The sequence below is a fragment of the Staurois parvus genome, unplaced genomic scaffold, assembly GCF_062004578.1.
Source record: "Staurois parvus isolate SC_StPar_1 unplaced genomic scaffold, SC_StPar_1.0 ptg000488l, whole genome shotgun sequence".
Lineage (NCBI taxonomy): Eukaryota > Metazoa > Chordata > Amphibia > Anura > Ranidae > Staurois > Staurois parvus.
The window spans coordinates 244,441-267,081 of NW_028318284.1; the positions used below are offsets into that span (position 1 = coordinate 244,441).

At 43.3% G+C, this 22,641-nt stretch overlaps 1 protein-coding gene across 3 annotated transcripts in view; it reads right to left on the bottom strand.

Annotated features, from left to right (window-relative positions):
• THRAP3 (thyroid hormone receptor associated protein 3) overlaps positions 1-22,201 on the bottom strand; it is a 75,159-nt gene extending 52,958 nt beyond the window's left edge. Inside the window, exons 1-2 of one of the 3 annotated variants that reach the window (XM_089689637.1) lie at positions 22,055-22,200; positions 2,801-2,862 (exon numbers count right to left, since the gene is read on the bottom strand). The gene's annotated coding sequence lies outside the window, so the exon portion shown is untranslated. Of the gene's footprint in view, positions 1-2,800; positions 2,863-22,054 lie in introns of all 3 variants that reach the window. The other 2 variants (XM_089689641.1, XM_089689638.1) reach the window with 2 other exon arrangements.
• Positions 22,202-22,641: the final 440 nt, after the last annotated feature.

Consider the following 22,641-nt stretch of genomic DNA (forward strand, 5'->3'; position numbering starts at 1 on the left):
AGCGGGAGGGAGGGAGAGGGGGAGGGGGGAGAGCGGGAGGGGGGGAGAGGGGGAGGGGGGAGAGCGGGAGGGAGGGAGAGGGGGAGGGGGGAGAGCGGGAGGGAGGGAGAGGGGGAGGGGGGAGAGCGGGAGGGAGGGAGAGGGGGAGGGAGGGAGAGGGGGGAGAGGGGGAGGGAGGGAGAGGGGGAGGGAGGGAGAGGGGGAGGGAGGGAGAGGGGGGAGAGGGGGAGGGAGGGAGAGGGGGAGAGGGGGAGGGAGGGAGAGGGGGAGGGAGAGGGGGAGGGAGGGAGAGGGGGGAGAGGGGGAGGGAGGGGGAGCGGGAGAGGGGGGAGAGGGGGAGGGAGGGGGAGCGGGAGAGAGGGAGGGGGAGCGGGAGAGAGGGAGGGGGAGCGGGAGAGAGGGAGGGGGAGCGGGAGAGAGGGAGGGGGAGCGGGAGAGAGGGAGGGGGAGCGGGAGAGAGGGAGGGGGAGCGGGAGAGAGGGAGGGGGAGCGGGAGAGAGGGAGGGGGAGCGGGAGAGAGGGAGGGGGAGCGGGAGAGAGGGAGCGAGAGATTGTTTTTTTTTTTTTAATTTTGGAGTTTTCTGTCAAGGGGGAGGAGTCTTTCCTCACTGTTCAGTATATACTGGTCACATCTAGAACAAAACAGCATCTGTTATTTTAGGCTCCATGCAAGCTGGCTTAAAAAACAATGCTTCTAGAGAAGTTTTGCATTTTGCCTGTAGAAGCAGCTCAATGTTATTCTATGTGTCCATGAACATTAGGATATTTAGAGGCAAATTTTAAGCTCAGCATTTCAAGACAGAAAACAAGCTTCTCTGTTTTGCGTTTGAGTTTTCTGACAGGAAAGAAAAAACAAAATGCTAAATGCGCCCAAATGCTAGTACAAAAACTGCTCAAAATGAGTGTCTTTTTCTGCCAAGGGAACTGGCTTTTTTTAAGCCAGTGTGCATGGACCCTAAATGTGTCACACCCATGTTTGGAAACATCCAGGATAAAACAAATTCCCCCTTAAGAAGACCACTCTATGCGATTACAAACATTTGGCAAAATAATTACTGATCTACAGTCTAAAACTGCAGTAGGAAGGTAAAAGTCAAAGGCTGATGCCAAACACAACTGACAGATGTACAGCGATAATAATACATTAATATATAAAACCATTTATAACTCTGCCCCCAATTACATCACCAATCTTGTCTCCAATTATCACCCAAACCGTCCACTCTGCTCCTCGTAGGACCTCCTGCACTCTAGCTCCCTTGTCTCCTCCTCCCATGCTCGTCTCCAGGACTTCTCCAGAGCCTGCCCCATCCTCTGGAACACTCTACCTCAATCTATCAGACTATCGCCTATTTTTAAGCGATCTCTGAAAACCTCTCTCTTCAGGGATCCTGCGTTCAGCTAAGAACAATCTTTTTTATCCAGGTTTTGCGTTTTTAATCTGCCCAGCAACCAATTGGCCCAAAAAAATTAAAACGCATCAAAAAAGCGTCAAACACACAAAATACTTTGCGGGACAAAACGCACTGCGGAAGGGACCAAATGCAATCTGCATTGGTGGGAACCAGGCCTGAAATGCATTGAAAAACCGCACGTGTTGCGTTTTGATGCATTTTTTAAATCACATGACCTATAAACGCATCCTAGCAGGTAAAAATATTTTCACATTTTCGGCAGCCATTATCAGCAATGTTTTCCCTATTGGCAAAATGTCAATAACACTATTTTTAGCCGCCAATCGGTGCACCCCTACTTTGCAACAGAGCTGCTGGAAGTCAGCAATGTGTATTGTATGTGTGCAGAGACTTCCTGTTACACCCGCAACCATGCATTCAGAGGCGGCTTTGAGATCGTGATGTCATCAGTCCGCCTCTGCCCCAGCCAGCCAATCAGAAGAAGCTTTATATTCACAGAATACAAGACTGCCTCTAAATGGCAGAGGGCAATGATATATATCCATTAGAATCACTTTAAACCATGACAGAAGCAAATTTACAGTTCAAAATAAGGCTTTGATTACAATTGAGGAAACAATACAGTTTGGATGCATCTGAAAAGAGGACATCTCTTATTGTAAAACTGCCAAATAGTGGTACATGCCCATTTATAGTTTGTCAACTGTAAACAAGTTGATTAAAGCATATCTACAGTTGTGCTCAAACGTTTGCACACCCTGGCAGAAATAACTAAATTTTGGCATTGATATGGAAAATATGACTGATCATGTCATAAACCTGTCATTTAAGGATAGCGATCATATGAAACCATTTATTATCCTATAGCTAGCTGTGAGTGGGAGGGGTTATATAAATGGTGGATTATATAACCCAGTCGTAATGATTAAAGAGCCTGTGTCCAACTCTGAGTAATTGCAAGTGCTTTTAATTCTATTATTTTAATTATTTAATTCTATGGGCAGCACAGTGGCTAAATGGTTAGCACTTCCGCCTGGCAGTACTAGGGTCGTTGGTTCGAATCCCCACCACGGCACCACCTGCCTGGAGTTTGCATGTTCTCCCTGTGCCTGCGTGGGTTTCCTCCGGGTACTCCGGTTTCCTCCCACACTCCAAAGACATGCTGGTAGGTGAATTGGTTCCTGTCTAAATTGGCCCTAGTATGTGTATGTATGAATGTGAGTTAGGGACCTTAGATTGTACACCCCTTGAGGGTTAGGGACTGATATGAATGTACAATATATATGTAAAGAGCTGCGTAAAACTGACCGCGCTATATAAGTACCTGAAATAAATAAATATTACTGTAAGATTTCAAAACAGACTATTTAAGGCCAAAACATTACCTTGGATGAAATAAGCCTTAGAGGATACAACTGTAGGATTGCGGGTAACCAATGGTGTGCATCTGAAAAAATACAAGGATTAAAATATAAAAAATGAAAAAATAATTAGGGTCACCAACTTTTTTTTTTTTTCTTCCTTCCAGGTCAGAGAACATGCATCACCCAGATATCAGCTATTGCTTTTTTAAAAAGAAAGGAAAACACGTGTTCTTTGGGAAATTGCAACCCCCATGAAGCTACAATACAGCAAATCTTACCTGGCCTGGTTCACACCTACACAGTTTTCCCAGGGCCATGTTTGCCATTCATTTGAATGTTTATTACTGTCTGTCTATGCCTGTTAGTGCCGGTTCACACTGATCAAAAATTGCACCCCATTCATGCAAACCGCTGCGGGTGTATATGTGAATACACCCCGAAATTGGCTCTCAAAACGTGGTAGGATTTTAAGAATCGGATCGTACGGGTGTAAACACACATGCCATCATATTCTGGTGCGGACAAAAAAAAAAAGGTTTGTGCCGGGATGTTTAATAGACTCTTGTTCGTACAGATTTCAGTGAGTTATTCCTAAAAATTACAGCCTACAATAAAAAATTACATATTTCCATGCAAAAAAATGGTACCGCTTTCAGCACAAAAAAAATCGGAAAGAATCATACCGCCGAGGAGGTTAAAGACCCAACATGTCAAAAGCGAAATTATATATCCCTAAAAAAATTTCCCTGTTATGAAAAAAAAAAAAAAAACACTCATGCAACATACTACTCCATGGAGTCTAGCGTAGTCTTGCTTTAAGGCAGTGTTTCTCACCTCCAGTCCTCATGGACCCCCAACAGGTCATGTTTTCAGGATTTCCATTATTTTGCACAGGTGATTTGATCAGTTTCACTGCCTTAGTAATTACCACAGCTGTTTCATCTGAGGGAAATACTGAAAACATGACCTGTTGGGGGTCCATGAGGACTGGAGTTGAGAAACACTGCTTTAAGGCAACATTCCCCCCCCTACACTGCGCTTCTCCAGCTTTGCTATCTTGAATTGAGAACCAGTGCAAGATCAGGCACTTCAAAAAGGGCTCTGCCAGTGAACTATGCATATCTATGTCTATGCATGTGCAAGATCTCCCTTCAAGGTGGCGAGAAAAGAAAAATTAGAAGGAGCAGGATGGAAAATTTCTTGAACAAATTTCTAACAGTGTACATGGTTTTCGTTTGGTAAAGTACATTCATCCCAATTTGAATGTAAAAAACAAACAAAAATTTTCAACGAACCTACTAAGAAACTTCGTTCGAAAACTACTAGGGTCTGCTCAGCTTAAGCTGGAGCAGCTGTAAGCCGACTAGTTGCATTCTGCTCTGGTTTGTAAAGGAAGTCTGTTACATAGGAAAACACTGCTCGCCACTGTTGACCTGAAATACTAGTTGGTTGGCTGTTGCTGGTTTCAATATTGCCTGAAACAATATACAGGAAAAGAATGAAGTTGGCAAGTGCAGGGGTGTGGACATTTTTAAAAAAAAAAACTACTTGTCCAGGGACTAAATCAGTGTCCCAATCTACTTGTTCCTCATGACAATTTTTTTTAACCAAAACCCTATTTAAATTGGATGTGATTTTAGGAATGTCTGGGGCTTTTAAAAACAAGGGGCTTTAAGGCGACATAAACGTGTAATAATTTTAACATTGCACTGCCTCTCTCCAGCACCTCACTCGGGGACTAACAGGGAGGGGAGAGACTTTACAGTGTAAGGAGCACCGATTGGGTGCTTGTCAGGCTTATCCTTTATCCCTTTTGCGTCTTTTGCTTGTTTAGAAAATCATTTTAGGCCTTAAGATTACATAAAACCCCCAAACATGATATATTTTCTAAAAGCAGAGACCCTAGAGAATAAAGTAGTGGTAGTTCCAATTTGTTATGTCACATATTACCACAAAATTTCATTAAAAAGTTAATTTTAGGGCACAAAAAAAAAAAAAAGCAATGAACAAAAAAAAAAGCAAAAAAATAAAAAAGCAATTTCATTTGGTGTATCTAAATGAAAATTCTGGTGCCGAAACCGAAAATTCAGGATGCACTTGGCCAGAAACCGAAATGGACAGTTTTTAAAAACTAATGTATATTTTTTTGAAAAAAAATATACTTTAATGATAAAAAAAACCACAATATATTCCAATTTTTTTGTAAAATACGAAAGATGATGTTATGCCGAGCAATAGATACCCAACATGTCATGCTTTAAAATTGCGCACGCTCATGGGTAACGTTTTAAAAATTCCTACAGGTTACCACCGTAAAGTTACAGAGGAGGGCTAGTGCTAGAATTATTGCTCTTGCTTGGATGTTCGTGGTGATACCTCACTTGTGGTTTGAACGCAGTTTACATATGTGGGCGTGGCTTACATATGCCTTCACAACTACGTGCGAGCACAGGGGGACAGTGGCACTTTAAACTTTATTTTTTTACACTTTTATTCCTATTACAGGGAATTCATGCATCCCTTTCTGTAGAATTAGTGACAGGTCCTCTTTATGGAGAGATATGGGGTCAATAAGATCCTACATCTCTCCTCTACAATGTACAGCATTAGTTTAAAAAAAAAAAAATTAACCGACCAATGCTTTTTTTTTTTTTTGTATGGCCGCTTGGTAGGCGTGTATACACACACACACACGTATGTATGTATATATACACACACACAGTGTGTGTATAATATATATATATATATATATATATATATATATATATATATATATATATATATATATATATATATATATACACACACACACACACATATATATATATACACACACACACATACATACGCACACACATACCTACACACACACACACACACAGTGAAGGAAATAAGTATTTGATCCCCTGCTGATTTTGAATGTTTGCCCACTCACAAAGAAATGATCAGTCTACAAATAGAATGGTAGGTGTATTGTAACAGAGATGGAAGAGCAACAAAAAATTCAAAAGAAACGTATGTCTAACAAATTATGCACGGATTTGCATGTTCTTGAGGGAAATAAGCATTTAATCCCCTTCACAAAACATTACTTAGTGCTTGTTGGCAATAACAGAGGTCAGACGTTTCCTGTAGTTGGCTACCAGGTTTGCACACATCTCAGGAGGGACTTTGGCCCACTCCTCTTGGCAGATCCTCTCCAAGTCTTTAAAGGTTTGGTGGCTGACATTTGGCAACTCGAACTTTCAGCTCCCTCCGCAGATTTTCAATCGGATTAAGGTCTGGAGACTGGCTAGGCCACTCCAAGACCTTAGTGTGCTTCTTCTTGAGCCGCTCCTTTGTTGCCTTGGCCATGTGTTTTGGGTCATTGTCATGCTGGAACACCCATCCACGACCCATTTTCAATGCACTGGCTGAGGGAAGAAGGTTCTCACCCAGGAATTTACAGTTTCCACCACCATGTTTGACAGTTGGGGTGGTATTCTTGAGGTCATAGGCAGCATTCCTCCTCCTCCAAACACGGCGAGTTGAGTTGATGCCAAAGAGCTCGATTTTGGTCTAATCTGACCACAAAACTTTCAACCAGTCCTCCTCTGCATCATTCAGATGTTCAGTGACAAACTTCAGACGGGTCTGGATGTAGCAAACTTGCTCAGAGATGGACACGGAGTTCCCCTTTTTTTATTAGAAGTATTCCTCAATCCTTTATTCCCTACCCCCTCCCTTCCTGAGAGGCACAGGGACAGATGTGTAAGTGTTAAAAGTTGCTGGCAGGCTGGAGCAGCAGGGGGCCCAGAACTACAAAGCCCCCCCATGGAGGCAGAGCCTCTCTGTCTAAGGCCCGTGTAAACTCACACCTCCTAACCAAGATAAGAAAGTTCTTTTCCTGGACTTGAAAGAAGTTGGAACCTCATAAACCCTACCAGCCAGGTCAGCTGTCACCTATGTTTCATATCATGGATTATGAAGCTGTCAGTTTTAATGCAGAGCCCATCCGAGGATCCCCCCCTGCTGGGGGACTTTTTAAAAACTCAGGTAACAGGCCTAAAAAGTTAAGCAAAAGAGATCTCCTAATTTTAACATTGTAACAGCAGGAGATCAAAGACCCTTTCCGCTCTGCAACTTGGATCTGCTACCTCAAGACTTAACATGGCAAGTAACTTAACCTGTTAACTTCTTCCTGTTATCTCTTTGCTGTGCCGTTTCCTATTTTTTATATATATATATATATATATATATATATATATAGTTACATTTTCTTTTTAAATATTTTATTGTACCTGTTTGACTCTTTTAGTAATAAATCTCTCTCTTTAAGTGTTAAACTGTTTCTAAGCGCTTACTTGCAATTCACGAATTCCTGCCTTTTGAAGAGACGCTACTGTGTTTGTTTAATCCTCTGCCCAATCGGCCTGCAGTGACCGTATTGGAGAGGCGACTTTTCAACCATTACAGTGTATATTTGATAAAGAGAGTTTCCCCTTTCTCTGTGCAAAAAGGGGTGTTGGCAATGAAGGGTTAGTTGCGTAATTAACCCGACCCAGTAACAAGCGCATTCAGGCTGCCGGTGCGTCGATTGCGTTCCATTAGCTGGACAATCGTTGTGCAGGGCGCAGCTGAGTGTGGCATTGTTACGCTCGTCACACCGCGATTCTAGATCGACCGGTCCTTTGGTCACGAGTTTGGTGAGAAGGTCTGGGGTCTGCCGTGGGCGTGACGTATTGTTGATCGCGGTCGTGCAATTGTCGCATGTTGAGGGTTGCGATCGGGCGACCGTGACACTGGACATGTGCTTTTTTGAGCAGAGGGACCTTGCGGGCACTGCAGGATTTCAATCCTTGTTGGTGTAGTGTGTTACCAATTGTTTTCTTGGTGACTGTGGTCCCAACTGCCTGGAGATCATTGACAAGATCCTCACGTGTAGTTCTGAGAGGATTCCTTACTGTTCTCATGATCATTGACACTCCACGAGGTGAGATATTGCATGGTGCACCAGACCTAGGGAGACAGAGTTGTTGTGTGTTTCTTCCATTTGCGAATGATTGCACCAACTATTGTCACCTTCTCATCAAGCTGCTTGGCGATAGTTTGGTAGCCCAATCCAGCCTTGTGTAGGTCTACAATCTTGTCTCTGACATCCTTGGACATCTCTTTGGTCTTTGCCATGGTGGAGAGTTTGGAATATGATTGTTTGATTGCTCATGTGGACAGGTGTCTTTTATACAGGTAACAAAATGAGATTGGCAGCACTCCCTTTAAGAGACGGCTTCAAATCTCAGCTTGTTACCTGTATGAAAAAGACACCTGGTAGCCATAAACCCTGCTGAATAGGGGATCAAATTCTTATTTCCCTCATGAACATGCAAATCAGTGCATAATTAGACATGCATTTCTTTTGAATTTTTTGTTGCTCTACTGTCTCTCAGTGTTCCAATACACCTACCATTCGATTTGTAGACTGATCATTTCTTTGTGAGTGTGCAAACATTCAAAATCAGCAGGGGATCAAATACTTATTTCTTTCACTGTATATATATATATATATATATATATATATTTATTATTTTTTCCCCTTTTTTTAATTGATCTTACATACATATACACATACTCAACCTGTCTGCTTTACCTCTTAGGGAGTGCAAAAAAATCTAAAGGCTTTGGCTTGTATAGAAGGCCTGTGAACAGCAAGCTTTGACAAAGCATTTGTAGTGCTTTCAACAAGCGCTGTTGAAGTACTGTTCAGCTCCAGTTTGTGATTATAACTCTCCACCTCTATCCGAAAAAGAAAAAAAAAAAAAAAATCATGTTTGCCTTTAGTTATACTTTAAATGTCACTGAAATAATGTCAAAATGTGCTAATACTATACAATAACAGATCATTTAATGTGCAATATACCAGAGTGCACATGTGAAATATGATAAAATAATATGATAAAATAAATTAAAATAAAAAAAAAACCCACCAGAAAAAAAAAATGTTCTTTAAAAAACATCAAAATGTGTTATTAGTATCTAATGTTTTAATATTAGTGCACATATAAAATTAGTGACCATGTGCTATATAAAGTGCTGATGTATAACAATGTGCTGCTTTCTTCACTACTACTGGTAAGTGCTGTGTTCTGGAATGTCCCCTTATATATAAGGTCGACATGTGCTTTAATATGACAGTATGAGGCCCCACCACATGTATAGCCCTCTCTCCAGCAAAACACAAACTAAGTACTGTAGTTCCCTTCTACTAACAGGGAATTCCTAACATCCAAAAAAAATGTTTGACACCATAGCAGTAAAACCATAGCTAAATAGGAACCTCCAAACAGAGATACTACCTTGAAAGTTACACATTCCTTTATTGTCACAATCTCTGCTGAAGAGAATAGGGCAGCTGTTGATCTGATCCTACATTTCCAGCAGAGATCACTTCAGCAAATGCCTAGGCTTTTGGTGACAAACTAGGGGGAACCCCAGAGAAGGGTTAGTGTTTCAATGTTAATTCTTCAGCCAGCTTGGCTTTCCAAGAGAGCAAAGATCTGAAGCACAGGTGGTAGGACAGATAATACAATTTGTTTTTCAGAGAATACAATTATGTAGTGTGATAGAACGATTGTTTTGTGGTGACTGATTAGCGTTAAAATAACTTAGAACATTTAAAAAATATGATTTAAAATTTGTTTGGGTGTGCATGCATTATCACGTTTTAAAGACTCTATAATATTGAAATGCCAAGCAGTTACTGACAAACCATCATAATACTCCTGACAAATATCACATGCATCTTCAAACATTAACACGTTTTCACCGTACACAGGGAGAAACTACTGCAAATCACTCAAGTAAGCCATATCAGATTTCATGAATAGGCATGAATGAAAGTTTCAAGATGGTCACTGCATAAAACAAACTGCAGAGATATCCTGAACAAATGGATTCCATCAACAACTGTTAAGCATCAATACAAAAATGTCCCAGTCACCAACTCACAGCTGCTGTGGCTTAACTAACCAGCAGCACAGAAAATGAATTTCTTAAACTCAAAATGACTATTGAAATTTAAAATAATGCTCTGTGAATTCCAGGACAACAATGTCAACATGGTGTTGAAAATTTCTAATGGTAATTCATTATATTTGAACCCAGTATGTAAGATAGCTGAATAAGCAATCTATTTCTTACACTGCTTGCACAAAAACATTTTCTTTTGCCTACTTGTCACACACTGATATCAAGAATGTTGGACAGCTGAAGCAAGCAGTAAACACCAGTTCCACTGTTCTGCATATCATAATCAGCCCATAAGTTCATGTAAGTGAAATGTGCATGTCTACTTGACCGACAGGAGACCTCCCTCATACCATATGTCAGCCAGGATAATTCCCTAAAAACTGACAACTGGGGCATCCTGTGGGGTTAGATGTGCAAAACCAGAAAAAAATGGCAACTACAAGCTCCAATTTCTCCACATGGCTCTCGACCCAACCTCACCTCCATTGTCAGTAGCCTGAGTAAAGATCTGAAAAGCAGTCTTGGCACCAAGGAGGATGACAATTAGTGCTTGCTCTGCAGGACACTACCTGAAGACTAGCCGGCTGATTGGCAGTGGAACAAAGCCCTGCCCATTTGGTGGGATGCTATTCATTGTCCAGAGCACATGGTTGGAATCCTGTAACACACCTGGCCAGCAACAAAATGTGTTCCATGTGCCGGTGGTTGCGGTTTAAAGTAGAAATCCTTTGCTTCGGATACCCTAGCAGCAGTTATTTTCTGGTGCTGCAGGGATTAAAATCAAGAGCTGCACCTATAACAAGAACTGACGAAGTGCCAGCTATGCCTGACCTTTCTGCCTTGTGCATCAATCATAGTGCCAGTACTACAGGTTCCAACAATGCTTTGAATTTCATGGTCAGATGAGGTAGATCATTCTGACCATCCACCACAAAAGGAAGTTGTATTACAATTGTTCATGGCAGCCTTGAGAGCTACTGCTGGTGGGAAGTAGGCGCTGAAATGCCAGGGAGATCATTGGGTAAATCCGGCACTGTGTGAGAACATAGCTGCTAATTAGACTTTCACAAGCCAATGTTGTGCAAGACAAACTTAGCCAAGGCCTGCCATTATGAGTGAACCTAGCTCAGTTTGTCTTGCGCAACTGCAGATGTCAAACAAGTCACCAGTTGTGTTCTCTCACAGTGCCACCTTTACCTGACAAAAGCCACAGTGCCTGCCTCTCCACCAGCAACAGCTTTATCAGCACATTGAGAAGAATCCTATGCTCAAAATGTTCCCTCCTCCCTCTCAAGCCACTTGTCTTTACTGCTATTTTGAGAGTGGCACAGCTACCGCAATGCAGATACGCGATGGGAACCTTTGGCACTGTTTATTATTTATGGTTTAATGTTGTTCTACTGGAATATTAATGTTAAAGTAGAACTATAGGAAAGCCTTTTTTTTCCCCATTTTGGATAGAACAAGGAAGAGTTATAGTCCGTCAGTTTTTTGTTTTTGCCATCTGTGTCCTATTGGGGAAATTTACATTCACTTCCTGTTCCATAGCCAAAACAGGAAGTGAGAAGAAATCCCAGCAAATTAAGGGAATCCATTACGGTCCCCACGTCCCTAAACCTATAAGATATCCCCTCTATTCCTGTTCTGGGGACAACCCAATTTTTGGGACTCTCACTTTCAATGATGAAGGTAAAGAGGACAAATAGAGAAGGATAATCTCTCTAAAAGGAAGCACAGACAGCAATAAATAACTGACAGGTGTTCTAATTAAAAGGTGCACAAAAATTAAAATTCTGGACCGAAAGCGAAAATTCGGCAACACCCTGATAACCATATTTTCACGCAATAATTTTCAGAGGCCGATAACTAGTTCTAAGGCCTCTGCACACTATTCGAAAACAAAAAAAAGTTTTGCCCTTTAAATTGTTAAAATAAAGTTTGTTCAAAATTTCAACAGAACAAGTAGTTTCCTTTTAAAGTGGTTCTAAGGCAAAAGGTTTTTTATCTCGATGCATTCTATGCATTAAGATAAAAAAAAAAAAAAAAAAGGACTTTCAGCATGCTTTTAATCCCCCACCCCACACTCCCACTGACAAATACTTAACCAATTCCCATCTCAATCCAGCAATGTGCAGGAGGGCAGAGGCCCTCTTAGCCATCTCCCTCCTCGCTGGCTCAGAAACAGACCATTGGCTCCCACTGCTGTCAGTCAGTGAGAATGGAGCAGAACCGGCTTGAGAGTAAGCCTGCACGATGGTGGTTTAGCTTGATATTGGGGAAGCCAGGAGCAATAATGGGGGGACCCCAGAAAAGGATTTGGGCTGCTCTGTGCAAAACCATTTAACCATTTATTTAACCATTTTTCTTTTTAAAAAAGTGATACTTTACAATTACTTTAACTTTTGCTTAACCATGTATCTTTCCATTACCAACCTTTATAGTCATATGCAGGTTGTATAGTGCTGGCTCCTAGGTTTTTAACCACTTGCCTACCGGGCACGTTCACACCCTTCTTGCCCAGGCCAATTTTCAGCTTTCAGTGCTGTCGCACTTTGAATGACAATTGCGCGGTCATGCAACACTGTACCCATATGAAATTTTTATCTTTTTTTTGAGACAGATAGAGCTTTCTTTTCGTGGTATTTAATCACCTCTGGGTTTTTTATTTTTTCCTAAACAAACCAAAAACTGAAAAATTAAAAAAAAAAAAAAAAGTTTTAGTTTCGGTTATAAAATTTTGTAAATAAGTGATTTTTCTCCTTCACCGATGTGCGCTAATGAGGTTGCAGTGATGGGCACTGATGAGGAGGCACTGATGGGCATTGTCAGGCATCGCTAATGGGCACTGAAAGGCAGCTCAGATGGGCACTAATGTGGCATTGATGTGACACTGACAGGCAGCACTGATCATCAGTGCTCTGATGATCACTGTACATGTCCCCTCTGAGTAATGTTGATTACCAGCTCTCCTCACGAGCTGTCACATGCGATCAGCTGTGACTGGACACAGCTGATCATATGACAGAGTCAACGTCATCGGCTCTTCCCATTGATCGGTGATCCGCTGTGTCCCAAGGACACAGTGAACCACCGATCGCCGCACAGTTAGAGTGGGAGGATGTCATATGACGTCCTCCCAGAACGAGAGAACCGCCTTGCGCCTGTCATTACCTTATATGGCGGGCTGGAGGCGGTTAAAGTTGGCTCCTAGTTCTGGGTGATATTTGGCTAGGCCTGCCATATGTGATGTTTGGCATCCACTAGAGTAGGCAAAATGCTTCTCAGCAAATTTCATTACGCTGAAGAGGCCTCAATGTTGCAATTCTGAATCAGTGATTTTCATTTATTGGGGAGGGCGAGATAAAAACTACAAACTGAAAATGCCTGCCAATGCATTTTTTGCACCAAGGCCCTTTATTTGTTTTCTAACAAAATACCCTGAAATCTACCATATTTTTTGCTCCATAAGACGTACCTGACCATAAGACGCACCTAGGTTTTAGAGGAGGAAAACAAGAAAAAAAATATCCTGGACCAGAGACCGCGGGCATAGTAGAGGAGATGACCAGAGACTACGGACATAGTACAGGAGATGACCAGAGACTATGGACATAGTAGAGGAGATGACCAGAGACCGCGGACATAGTAGAGGAGATGACCAGAGACCGCGGACATAGTAGAGGAGATGACCAGAGACCGCGGACATAGTAGAGGAGATGACCAGAGACCGCGGACATAGTAGAGGAGATGACCAGAGACCGCGGACATAGTAGAGGAGATGACCAGAGACCGCGGACATAGTAGAGGAGATGACCAGAGACCGCGGACATAGTAGAGGAGATGACCAGAGACTGCGGGCATAGTAGAGGAGATGACCAGAGACCGCGGGCATAGTAGAGGAGATGACCAGAGACTGCAGACCTTTGGGGAGCAGAAAGGGGGGGGGGGGGAGCAGGTACCCGAATTTGACAGGTACCCGCTCCTGCGGAGATGTCCTCCCTCCCCGTCTTCTGGGACATGTGACAGGTCCCAGAAGACTGCCGGACCATTCACAAAAGCACAGCACTTCTCACGCATGCGCAGTGGGTACCCGGCTGTGAAACCGCAAGCTGTCACAGCCGGGTGCCCACACTAAAGATGCCGGCACCAGGGAGAGAAGACGGTGAGGAGCAGGTTCTGCTGCAAAGAAGAGCCAAGTGGCTGGCCCAGTATTCTAACACGGCAGTGGCGGAAATACCGCGCCAGCCTCTCCATAAGACGCACAGACATTTTACCCCCCATTTTTGGGGGGGGTGCATCTTATGGAGCGAAAAATACGGTATATATTTTCCCAAAGCCGAGGATATATTTTCCCATATAATTAAGAAGCTGATAGCTTTCCAGTTTTCTGGCTACTGGTAAGTCATACAGGGAATTTCCCCAATTGTTTTTCAGGACAGCAACCCAATATTAAAAAAACAAAACCACAAGCCGAAATTAGGGCAGGGTCACGACCTGCAGAACCTTTGCTGCCAAACACTAGGTTTTGTTGCGAAAATATCTCCCCCCTACAGTGCTAGATGAAGGTATCTGGATTAGACCAAATATCCACTATGCAGATCTGTTACACTTAGGACTGAAACAACTAATAGACATAATTATGAAAATAGTTAACTATTTTCACAATCAATTAGTCTAAAGGTGCTATTGACATGACATGTTCAACACGTCGGTAACAACCCATGCAATCCATACATACAAAAACCGAAACAAGTATTGAACACATGAAGAAAATGAGGTGCAAAAAAGAAATGGAAAGCCCCTTCTCAGTGCAAATTAGTATCAGCTGGTTCAGTCTCAAATGATGGCATACAAAAAAGGTGTCTCATTACCAAGGTGTCACACAAGAAACATCTAGATGGGTAAAAGCAAAGAGCTCTCTCAAGACCTTTACAACCTTATTGTTGCAAAACATACTGACTGCATTTACAGAAGGATTTCTAAACTTCTGAATGTTCCAGTAAGCACTGTTGGGGCCATAAATGGAAGTAGAAAGACATTTCACCATAAACTGACCAGGTGCTTCTCGCAAGATTTCTGACAGAGGAATGAAAAGAATCAAAAGAGTTATCCAAGAGCCAAGGAGCACGTGACGTGAAAATTTCATGTCAATAGCACCTTTAGATATATATTTACTGAGAAAAATGGTGAAGTGTCCAATACTTCTTTTACCTGCTGTATCTCTTCCGTCTGTTATTCTTAGAGTGGATTAATAGTTTGTTCACTAGACAGACAGCTGAGTATTTGTATTTACCATTGCATATAGATATTCAAGAATAAATTCTCTTATTTTTAAACTTTACATATTAACTAAGCTATGCACCACACTGAGGTTTTTATCTGATTAATTATGAAAATAATCATTAGTTGCAGCTCTAGTTCCACTTAAGCTCCCACTTTCTCAGCCCAAAGTGTCAAATATTGTGCGAATTGTACTTTTAATTAAGGAAATTGTGAACCTTCTATTAATTAAACGAATAAAATTGAATGCCTAATTCATCTAGCAATTGTCACTTTGGAAACCTGTAACTCCTATTTCAGTCTGCTTAAAAGGACCAGCAAAGGACTAGATCCTTGGGATCAACATAAAGGTTTCTTTAGACCTATGGATTATAGACCCACCTTTAGTAAATACAAAAAATCTGCTATAAAAAAAAAAATCTACCAAAATGGTAAAATCTGGTTCTTTAGACAAACTTTGCAAGTTCCAAACTTTCCTAGTAGTACAGCCAGAAAAAAAGCCATCATAAATGTCAGAATTGAATTGAAGTCAATTCTCTAATGACAAAATAATTGGGGGGGGCATTCTTTTGCTAAAGAGGAGTGGCACATTATCTGGCATAATGGGTCCTCTCTCAGTTTCAGGTCAAGAACAAATACTGCAGAACTCTAAACTTGAAAGGTACTTGGTACTTAAAGCACACATTTCTGTTCTACCTCATTTTGAAGGAAGTCCAAGATAATCAGACCTGACCAAAAGGAAACACCTTTTGCACCATGTGGCAAAAAAAGCACTTTCTGAAGCTTGGCATAAAATTTTGCTCTGGTCTGGTCAGTCAAAACGGCATACTGTAAAAGGTATGAAAAACCACATCCTCCTGGACCACCAATGTGCAATCAGAATGTCCACACTTGTACTGCAGAACTCAGGGAAGAGACCCAATAGCTGTTTGAAATTTCAAACCTGGAACAGGGCAACAAGCCCCCAAGAATCCATTTCCCTTGTAAGAGAAACTTTCCCAGAATCTTCAAAGGAGAACTCCACTTTTTTTGAAACCTGTGATAAGGCTGTGTCATACTTTGGGCATTTAACCTCCCTAGCGGTATTCCCGAGTGTAGCTCGGGGTAAAATGTCAGTACCAAAAGCGGTAACCCCGAGCTACACTCGGGCTTACCATGCGGCGCTGCATAGGGAGTCCCTGCAGCACTTACCTTGTCCTTGGCTCCCGCAATGTGTCCCCTGCAGCGTCCCCGGCCATCTCCTCCGTCTGATGCCGGCATCCGGCTCCTGTGTTCCGGTCTCCGTGACGTCGAGACGTATGGGCGCCGCCGGCGGCGGGAAATTTGAAAATTTAAAAAAATTTAATTTTTTTCAAAACGATTCTACATAGTAAAACATTGCTGTTTCAACCCATTTCACATACATTTTGTCCCTAGTGCTTTGTCCTGTCCCCTGTCTGCATTTTGATTGTTCTTTCTGCCTGGAAACGTAGAAAAGTCCATGGCGTCCAAAAAGTGTCCCTTTAGGTCAAAAGTAGGTTTAGATCAGCTAGAGAACAGCGATAGTAAATCAGAACCACTTGCAGAATTGAGTGATAATGATTCATGGAGAAATTTGTCATCAGACACTGAAAACAATTTTGCGACTTTGCTCAGTGATGTGCGAACTTGGCGCTCTATTTCAAATTTCAGTGTTTTTGGTTTGATTACCGTATTTTTCGCTCCATAAGACGCACTTTTTTCCCCCAAAAAAAGGGGGGAAAATGTCAGTGCGTCTTATGGAGCGAATATAAAGCGGCCGGTCCGGTATTTCTGCCGCCACCAAGTCAGAATACCGGGCCGGCCGCTCAGCTGTTCTCTCCTGCAGGGCCTTACCTGTTCCTCGCTCCAGCGCTGCACAGTCTTCCCGCGCTGGCTTCTGTGAGAGCCGGGTGCCCACTGCGCATGCGCTGCGCTTTGTGAATGGTCCAGTGTATTCTGGGACACGATAGGTCCCAGAAGGCGCCGGGCCATTCACAAAGCGCAGCGCTTCTCGCGCATGCGCAGTGGGCACTCGGCTGTCACAGAAGCCGGCGCGGGAAGAAGAAGGAAGGACAACTCCGCGGAAGTGGGAGCGGGTACCTGTCAAATTCAGGTACCCGCTCCCCCTCCCTCCCCAAAGGTCAGCAGTCTCTGGTCATTCCCTGCACTGTCTGCAGTCTCTGGTCATCTGTACTGTGTCCCTGGTATTTTCCCTGTACTGTGTCCGCAGTCTCTGGTCATCTCCTGTACTGTGTCCGCAGTCTCTGGTCATCTCCTGTACTGTGTCCGCAGTCTCTGGTCATCTCCTGTACTGTGTCCGCAGTCTCTGGTCATCTCCTGTACTGTGTCCGCAGTCTCTGGTCATCTCCTGTACTGTGTCCGCAGTCTCTGGTCATCTCCTGTACTGTGTCCGCAGTCTCTGGTCATCTCCTGTACTGTGTCCGCAGTCTCTGGTCATCTCCTGTACTGTGTCCGCAGTCTCTGGTCATCTCCTGTACTGTGTCCGCAGTCTCTGGTCATCTCCTGTACTGTGTCCGCAGTCTCTGGTCATCTCCTGTACTGTGTCCGCAGTCTCTGGTCATCTCCTGTACTGTGTCCGCAGTCTCTGGTCATCTCCTGTACTGTGTCCGCAGTCTCTGGTCATCTCCTGTACTGTGTCCGCAGTCTCTGGTCATCTCCTGTACTGTGTCCGCAGTCTCTGGTCATCTCCTGTACTGTGTCCGCAGTCTCTGGTCATCTCCTGTACTGTGTCCGCAGTCTCTGGTCATCTCCTGTACTGTGTCCGCAGTCTCTGGTCATCTCCTGTACTGTGTCCGCAGTCTCTGGTCATCTCCTGTACTATGTCCGCAGTCTCTGGTCATCTCCTGTACTATGTCCGCAGTCTCTGGTCATCTCCTGTACTATGTCCGCAGTCTCTGGTCATCTCCTGTACTATGTCCGCAGTCTCTGGTCATCTCCTGTACTATGTCCGCAGTTTCTGGTCATCCCCTGTACTATGTCTGCAGTCAATTGGTTCAGAATATTTTTTTTTCTTGTTTTTCGCCTCTAAAACCTAGGTGCGTCTTATGGTCAGGTGCGTCTTATGGAGCGAAAAATACGGTATATTATTGAATTAAATGTATGATTTAGAATCTTGTTCAGACAGATTTCAGTGAGTTATTCCTAAAAATTACAGCCTACAATAAAAAAAACTACATATTTCCATGCAAAATAATGGCACTGCTTTCAGCACCAAAAATCGGAAAGAATCATACCGCTAGGGAGGTCAAAGTATAACTAAAGGCAAACTGCTAATTCTGCAGTCCCTTGTATATCTTATCCTGGACTGAAAGCAATTTGGGAGGCTTAGGAATCTCTTTTGTGGTAAATCGTCCAATTTGTCTAAAGAGAACAAGATGTCTGAAAGGTTGAGAATCTTCCCCTATCATCTGCAACCTCCCCTTCTTCCAATGAACTATCCGAAAGCAAACATCACTTCCTCCTTCGCTCTGCAGAATACTGGGAATCCCTACACAAAGGCAGCATGGTACCAGACAGCCCAGATTTAGATGTAGCAGGTAAGTAATCTGAAAACAGCTTTGAAAAACTGAAAAGGTGGAAGCCATCTTGGATTTTGAGGAGTCTATGAAATCTTTCATCAAGGTAGAAATTTTAACATGCAGACAACTTTTTAATGCAGTCTTTACAAAAATGGCTTTAGGACGATAAACTGGCTTTACAATAGCCACAATCCTATTGTGCTTCTAATGCTATTATGCTTGAACAACTGCTGGAAGAGCCAGATGCAGCAGCTTTGGGGCAGATTTTTTACCAGCAGACCTGCTACAGAGGAAGGCAAGAGATAATTGCTACCCACTAGCCCAAACTAAGCCAGGAAAAGAAGGTGTAGAACAGACTGCAACCACAGCGAGACACCCAGATCTCAGACCTACAAGCCATCCAGTCCTTGGGAAGACATACATGCTGATTAACAGTAGGTAACACAATCTAAGCTGAGGGAAAAGGGGGTGGGAGGAGAATTTTTACTGTTCTGTAGCATTTCCTGTAGAGGGAGAAAGCAATTACCTCCCAACATCGCTGTCCTGGAAGGTGACTGGGGAAATCTATATTTTCAATAATATAACACTAAAATAAATAATGCATATAAACCTCTAATATTTTTGCAAATTATTGATTTCTGCTACAACAAGCAAGAAACAGAATTTTAAGAAAAATATTCCTCCTGCTCGCCATCCTGAGAGAAAGCTTTGCCAGTCCCATGCTCCCATAAAAAGCATTAGCCCGGGGACCACCGAGGGAGAACAGTCACATCAGCCACCCTGATCACTCTTGACTTCGTTTACCATTTTCCTTTATCTCTTCAGCCCCTTTGATTTTAAATAAAAAAAAAAAAAGCAGGGATGTGGAAATTTTTGAAAAAACGACTTGCCCAGGGACTAAATCAGGGCCCCAATCTACTTGCCCCTCATGATAATCTACTTGTCCAGATAAAAAATTTAAGCAAAACCATATTTAAATCGGAGGTGATTTTAGAAATGTCTGGGGCTTTTAAAAACAAAAGAGGCTTTATGGCGACTTAAACGTGTAATATTTTTAACATTACTTTGTTTATCTCCTCCTCCCCGCCTCCAGCACCTCAACCGTTGACTAGCAGGGAAGGGAGAGACCTTGCAGTGTAATCAGCACCGATTGGCTGCTCATCAGGAAAGGGTAGGTCAGTGCTTATACTTTATCCCTTTCGCTGCCAGAGCCGTTTTTGCACACAGTTGAAAAAAATCATTTTGGGCCTGAAGATTACATAAAACCCCCTAACATGATATGTTTTCTGAAAGCAGAGACCCTAGAGAATAAAATAGTGGTAGTTCCAATTTTTTTTGCCACGATAATACCGCAAAATGTCAGTAAAAAAATATAAGAAAGTTAATTTTAGGGTACAAAAAAAAGCAATAAATTTCCTTTTTTTGGTAAAATATAAAAGAAGAGGTTGCAGCAAATAAATATAGAACTTGTCAAGCCTTAAATTTGTGCGCGCTTGTGAAATGGCGACAAAATTCAGTACCCTATATTTTTTATAGGTTGACACTTTTAAAGCTCCTTATAGGTCACCAGTTTAGTATTACAGAGGTCTGGTACTAGAATTATTGCTCTCATTCTGGCGTGTGCGGCGATATAGAACGTGTATCGCAATCGACAGTTTCATTCGTAGGAGCCCCAGTGTGTGCTTTTACGTTTGTACATGTGTATATGTAGGGGTGGAGGCCTCAATATTTTTTGGGGGGGATGGTATGTGCTTGGGTGTAACTTTCATTTTTTACAATTAAAAAAAAAATTATTTTCATCACATAGGGGGCAAAGTCCCCTATGTGATGATTTTTGGTGACACGTTCTCTTTGAGACATTTAATGTCTAAAAGACCCTGGATGTCTCCCCTCTGCTCCCCTGAATGTAATGTGGTGCACATCGCACCATATTACATTCTTTCCTGGGGGACTGCATTAAAATCTCTCAGTGGGGAACCGGAAATGACATCGTAACGTCACTTCCGTGTCAGCACAAGAAGGGGGGGGGGGGGAGCGGACTTGTCCACTCTTCTCCCTCCCCTCTAGCCGACGGCGAGCCAGGCCCGCAGATGGGCAAGCGGAGCACGGGAGACCTCACGCCGCGGACACGGAGAGGCTGGCACTGTATGAAGCAAGCAGCGGCAGCGCTGCCGCTAATTGCTTCACCTGACAGGTGGGCCCTGTTGCTTGCACGCAGCAGGACTAGAGGTAGAAAGAAACTACCTGCCCGGCACCCGGAACTACATGTCCCGGGCTTCGGGCAATAGGAATCCGACATCCCTGAAAAGCCCCAATCACAAAGCTCAATAATCCACCCTAAAATGTACAAGCAGACATGAATTAGGGGAGTTCCGCCTTGCACAGCTTAAAGGATAAGTTCACGTTTGGAAACGTTACATGTTCCCATAGCTGCAGGCGCCCCCCCCCCCCTTTCCCCTGACAGATAGTACGGGAAGAATTTTCCCCATACTGTCAGATTTGAAAACAGCGTGGTAAAAAAAGCCATACAAGGCCCTTGTCTGAGCATGCAGGCCAGCAAGGCAGTAAAGGGGAGGAGTAAAAAAAAGCACATCTCCGCCCCAACCCATATCAGGCCACATGCCCTCATCATGGGGGGGGGAGGGGCTTTGGGGCAACAAAACTGAAACATGCCGGCAAAAAATGTTAATATCAGCATTTCTTATTCAGTGTTTTTTTTAAGCCCCTTGTGTGCATGGAGCCTAAAAGCCAGGCTAGTTACCTGGTAATGTAGACTCTCCTGCTTTGTTTACAGATCAGCTGGGCATTGAACTCATTGCAAAACAACAATGCACTGCCCCAGCATAAACATATTTCAGCAGGACTTCCCACACACCAAGTAGGTTCCCAAATCTGCACATACCTAGATTTTCTATAGTTTATATAGGCCCTCTGATTCCTCCTGTATTCAATTGTACTGTTTGCCCTCACATTGTAAAGCTCTGCACAAACTGTTGGCACTATATAAATCCTGTATAATAATAATTGCAAAACTGGGAATATTTAGTGACAGTATGTACTGCACTAGATTAGCAGCACATCGAACCCACATGTGACTTTAAAATGGAAGCACAGATAGATTTTGCTGTGTTCGGTCAAGTGAGGCCTTTCATATAGGCCCGTATAGAGCAAAGCTAAGACGTAAAAAAAAAACTACCAGTGGCTAGGTCAGGTCCCATTCCCCAACCTTGAAACCCCTATAAGAAAGCGCCCCCCTTCCCTCAGTAACATTACCACCTCACTACACTGGATGCAGGCTTGAGAAGCGCCCCAGGCCCGTATGCGGCGGGAATACCCTGCTCATAAAATGGCGACGATGATACGTGAAGAAAAGAAACCCCACCAGAAAGCCATGCAGGCAGCAGAGACACCTCTAGTAAGGAAGCTCCACCACTGTGGCCTGTCCGCTCACCTATTTATCGCCGCCGTCTCCTAATCCTCACACACCAGCTTTCAGCCCACAGTACAGCCGCGGCCCAGGATTACACCTAGCAGGACGTACCGCGAGACTTACTGCATGGAAAGAGCACGCAAGTACAGCCCTACGTGCGCGCTCCCGAGGATGCAGGTGTATACGCGCAAGTTTCCTCACTTCCGATAGCAAAGCCTGACGAACTTGTCGTGTGGCACAGGCTGTTCTCAGCCCAGCCTGATGGGATCCATGGGGAGAGCTGTAAATACTGTGACTTTGTGGCCTAAAGCAGGACTCTGCACAAAAGTTTTATTTTCAAGGCAGTGTGCTCACAATGCATGGGTTAAAGTGGCAGTAAATGCTTTTGTTTACTTTTTAGCTTGCCTGTAGGTACTGTATATGTTTCTTAAACGTGCACAGTGTAAGAGATATTTAAGTATGAAGCAGCTGGTAATGTCACCGACCATGCGCTCTGAAGTAACAGCATACCCATGCTGCAAATAGTGACTCCAGAGCGCATGCAGAGCCTGCGAACCTGGACGGAAGACCATGTGAAGGTGGAAGCCTTGTCAGCGGTGACGGCACGC